This window comes from Citrus clementina, unplaced genomic scaffold (assembly GCF_000493195.1).
Source record: "Citrus clementina cultivar Clemenules unplaced genomic scaffold, Citrus_clementina_v1.0 scaffold_7, whole genome shotgun sequence".
NCBI lineage: Eukaryota > Viridiplantae > Streptophyta > Magnoliopsida > Sapindales > Rutaceae > Citrus > Citrus x clementina.
Window position 1 is genome coordinate 13,479,514 of NW_006262075.1, and position 4,431 is coordinate 13,483,944.

General features: G+C 34.3%; 1 pseudogene; it reads left to right on the top strand.

Moving 5' to 3' along the window:
* The first annotated feature begins 1,169 nt into the window (after positions 1 to 1,169).
* On the top strand, positions 1,170 to 3,195 carry LOC18036017 (annotated as a pseudogene).
* Positions 3,196 to 4,431: the final 1,236 nt, after the last annotated feature.

A 4,431-nucleotide genomic window follows, 5' to 3' on the forward strand; every position in this document is an offset into this window, starting at 1 on the left:
AGCACATTGGAGGCCTTAATGTGCTGTCAAAGTTGGTTACGAGCTTACAATAGCGGTATGAGTTTATTTTAATATGATTAATTTAAAATCGAAAATAAAAAATGTATTAGACTATTAATTATTCGGGGACCGGGGACCCTCGGGGATCCCCTGTTATTATTCGGGGAGGGGATGAGGATTCTCTCAAGCAATTTTGACGGGGACGGGGAGGGGACGGGGACATATGCAAAACATCGGGGATGGGTATGGGGAGATTGGTCCCCTCCCCTCCCCTCCCCATTGCCATCCCTAATTGTTTGATTATTTTATTTGCACCACGATTGCAGAAAATTCGGATATTTTAATAAAATCCCTAACGTTTGATAAAACATCCCAAATATTGTATCATTTTAAGAAGTTGAAAAGTAAGTCTCTAATTATTATTAAGTAAATTGTTGAATTTTAAATTATATTTGAAATTATTGGATTTTAATTTTTGCAGATCTTGATATCTAAAATATTCGCTTGCAATCCATGCGGATATTACCCGCATTCGGATCCGTATTTTTTTTTTTTTTTGCAAATCCATATGCAAATGCAGATATAAGAATATCAATTAGTCGGATCCGGATTTTACCATCGCTAATTTTAATTCAGTCAAATTCCATTATTCATTACTCCTTTAAGTTCATTTCATGGAAATGAAATTCGTCAAGTTCAAAATCAATGGCAAATACTCATTAAAAGTGAATGGAGGCTTAATATTCAAGAACAAGACATGCTATTGCAACAGTTGAGCTGTTACAAGTGAAATATACGTGTTTCATATTTATAGAGTAGTATTAGCTATCCCAGAAGTTCTTGAAAACCGTTGCGACATGCACCACAGAAAGATCATAGAATAGTGAATTAATAATAATGTAAAATTATACTCCACTTATGAGCATCATATTAATTGGGATAGTTTTGGAATGATTAGCATAAATGTACATAAATTATTGATTTATCGATATCTCCTCTTTTATAAACTTATGTGGAGCTTTTAATAAACTATAGTAGGCAAGATTGACATTTTTTTTAAAATTTTGAAAACTCTCTGTTAGTTTCAAGCCAATTAATAAAAGCCTCATTTTGTTCAATTTTCTTCAAGGCAAAAAAAAGTCTTTCGTCATTTCTCCAATTAATCCAACATGTCCTCTAATCCAAACCCAAGCTTCGATGAGCGTCAATGGATCATCAACATCCGCCATACTCTCAAAGCAGAGCTTGAAAATGAAACAGATTTTCCTGCCTGCATATTCAATGTGACCAAAACCTTGATGTCTACTGATCCTGCTTCTTATACTCCACAAGAAGTTGCAATTGGCCCTTACTATTTCTGGCGTCCTGAGCTCTATGGGATGGAGAGTTATAAGCTCGCTGCGGCGAAAAGAGCTCAGAAACAACTCCACGGTGACTATACTTTTGAGCATATTGTTGATCAATTGAATGATCTTGCGCTGTAGATCCGAGCTTGTTATCACAAGTATTTGAATTTCAGTGATGAGACTCTAGCTTGGATGATGGCCATTGATGCATTGTTCTTACTCGAGTTTCTTCAGATTTATGCAATGAATGATGATGAGTTCTGCGACTGCAACTTAACTTTAATATTAGATTAGACTTTAGCGGCTTAAGATTTTGGGTCAAACGGTTTCTCTGACATAATATTAAAGCTTAAATTTGATGTTCAAGTTCCTTGAGATGCGTAAATTCTACTTTTAAACCCATTTTAAATTTATGGGCTTGTTCTCGAGTTTCTATCTCCCAGAAATGTCTTTTCCGTTTTATATGTCTATTAGACCCATGTTTGTAAGTTAAGACAAATTAACTTACTTTTATATTTTGGCCCATTTATCTCTTAATAGCAATGCAATGTTTGTAACTCGTGTTTAGGAGATGGTCTGTTTAAAACATATCTTTAATATAATTATTAAACTCTTACCTATCAGCTTAATTTTTTGACAGTTTCTTAATAATCATAGCCACATTTCTAGTTGAAGCAGCTCCTCTAACAATTTTTGTCATATTTGGTTGATTATGCAGACAGAAAAGCTGCTCATAACGCAATTCTTAGAGATTTAGTGATGCTTGAGAACCAAATTCCCTTATTTGTTTTAAGAAAAATGCTTGAAATTCAATATTCATCCCTGGAGTCAGGATATGACATGTTGATGTCAATGTTAAAAAGGATTCTGTAAAGAGCGTTCACCTCTCAAGATGAAGGACAAGCCATTGATCAAAATTTCAGAGTGTGCCCATTTGCTAGACATTCTATAAGACACATTTGTGCCAAAAGCTGAACAAAAAGCTGAGATAACTGAGGTTGACGACCAAGGCGAAGCCATGCAACCCGAGGAAATACATTCGGACTACACAAAAAGGTTAATCAGTCAGCTTTGGAAGCTGCTGCTTTCAAGGGTAAATAAAGGCCCTATAAAACTTATTAAAAAGCTTGTTGTATCAAAACCTACCAAACTGTTGTCCAAATTGCCCTGGAAAACCTTTCAAGATGTAGTGTTCCCACAACAGAATGTAGAAAAGAAATCAGATGATGAGAGCTCCACCTCAAGCAAACACATGAACAAGCCACCATTAGTGGAAGAAATCACAATTCCTTCTGTCACTGAGCTTGCCAAATCCAATGTTCGTTTTTTACCCACTGTTGGCAACATCTCAACCGTCCGTTTCGATGCAAAGAAGGCCATATTACACCTTCCAACCATCAGTTTAGATGTTAATACAGTGGTGGTATTGAGAAACGTAGTAGCTTATGAGGCATCGAGCGCATCAGGGCCATTGGTTTTGACTCGTTACACTGAGTTGATGAATGGGATTATTGATACTGAAGAGGATGCCAAGTTGCTTAGGGAAAAAGGGGTTATAGTGAACGGATGAAAGAGTGATGCAGGGGTTGCTAATCTGTGGAATGGGATGAATAAATCAATTAAAATGACAAAAGTGCCGCGCTTAGATAGAGTGATTGAAGATGTCAACAAGTATTACTACAACAGATGGAAGGTTAAGTTTGGGAAATATATGAAGTTTTATGTGTTTGGTTCGTGGAAGTTCCTTACATTACTAGCTACCATTGTGCTCTTGCTCTTGACGACATTGCAAGCGTTTTGCTCAGTCTATAACTGTCGTAAATTCAATCTTGGCTCAACCTCTGAATGACAAGCTTTGCGCGGTGCCTTCGTTACGAGAATTATATCGTTTTTTTCTACTTCAATTATTGCTTTCAAGGAAAAGTTCAAATTTTTTTGTCCCCATTTACTGTATGGAATTTGATTTGCTGTAAAATTGTAAATTGCGTGTGAATGTAACGAAGTAAAATTTTAGTTTGCTCTATATTCCATTTGGAGCAAATAGAGTAATGCTCCCATAATGTTGTGTTACAAAATTTATATCTCAATGATGTGGCAATTAAGAAATTATCTCATTCATGGTAAAATACGGAGTGAATGGATAAGGAGTGTGTACAATATAAGTGAACATGCACGTCAAATTTCAACAAGACACCATGTCTGATGAGTATATGATCTTATAGTCCTCATAATTTGAGCTATATCTTTCGATGATTCTTTTTATTCTCAACAACTATCAAAAACACCTTTGTCATTTGTTTGGTAGTTGTTGGATCTTACTATTTAACGGTAAAATTATATTTATGTACAATAAATTCAAACAAATTTGTCCTACCACTACTAGAAAAATGGGCTACCATGACAGAGAATATATGTCATCCGACCCCCCTTATGACAGAGTTTCCATCTATCATTGTAGCCCCTCTCACAAATCTGTGACAACGTTTTATCTATCATGTTCCTATGACAGTGTTTATCCATCACACATATGTCATGAACCAAGTGATGTTCGATTTGCAAAGCTTTCGGGAATTAATTGAAAATTTTAGCGGGTAATTTAAATTATTTTGAATTTGGCGGGTTTCTTCAAAATCTGCATATATTAATGATTCACATTCTCTGTCAAGAGATTTAAGGTTTAAAAAAATAAAATTATTATTTTCAATTTTGAAATTATATTAATACTAATTAGCATTATTTAAATTACAGAATTTTGAAATAGAAATAGAAAAAGTCACATTTTAAAACTTGAATGAACAAAAATAAAATTACATTCAAATTCATAAAACTATCTAATATCAAATAGCACTATACACTAAAAATTCCAATCACTTGAAACTTCCAACAAATAGCATCATCAAAATACATTGTCTATCATATCTCATAAATCCTTTACAATATCCAATCATCAGCCTATCACTAGAAAAACAATTAATCCATAAAAAAAACATTGATATTAAATTCCCGAAAGCCACCAACATCACCTGAAAAATAGATTAACCAAAAAAATACAGATTAACATGTTGACCACATACAATTAATCAAA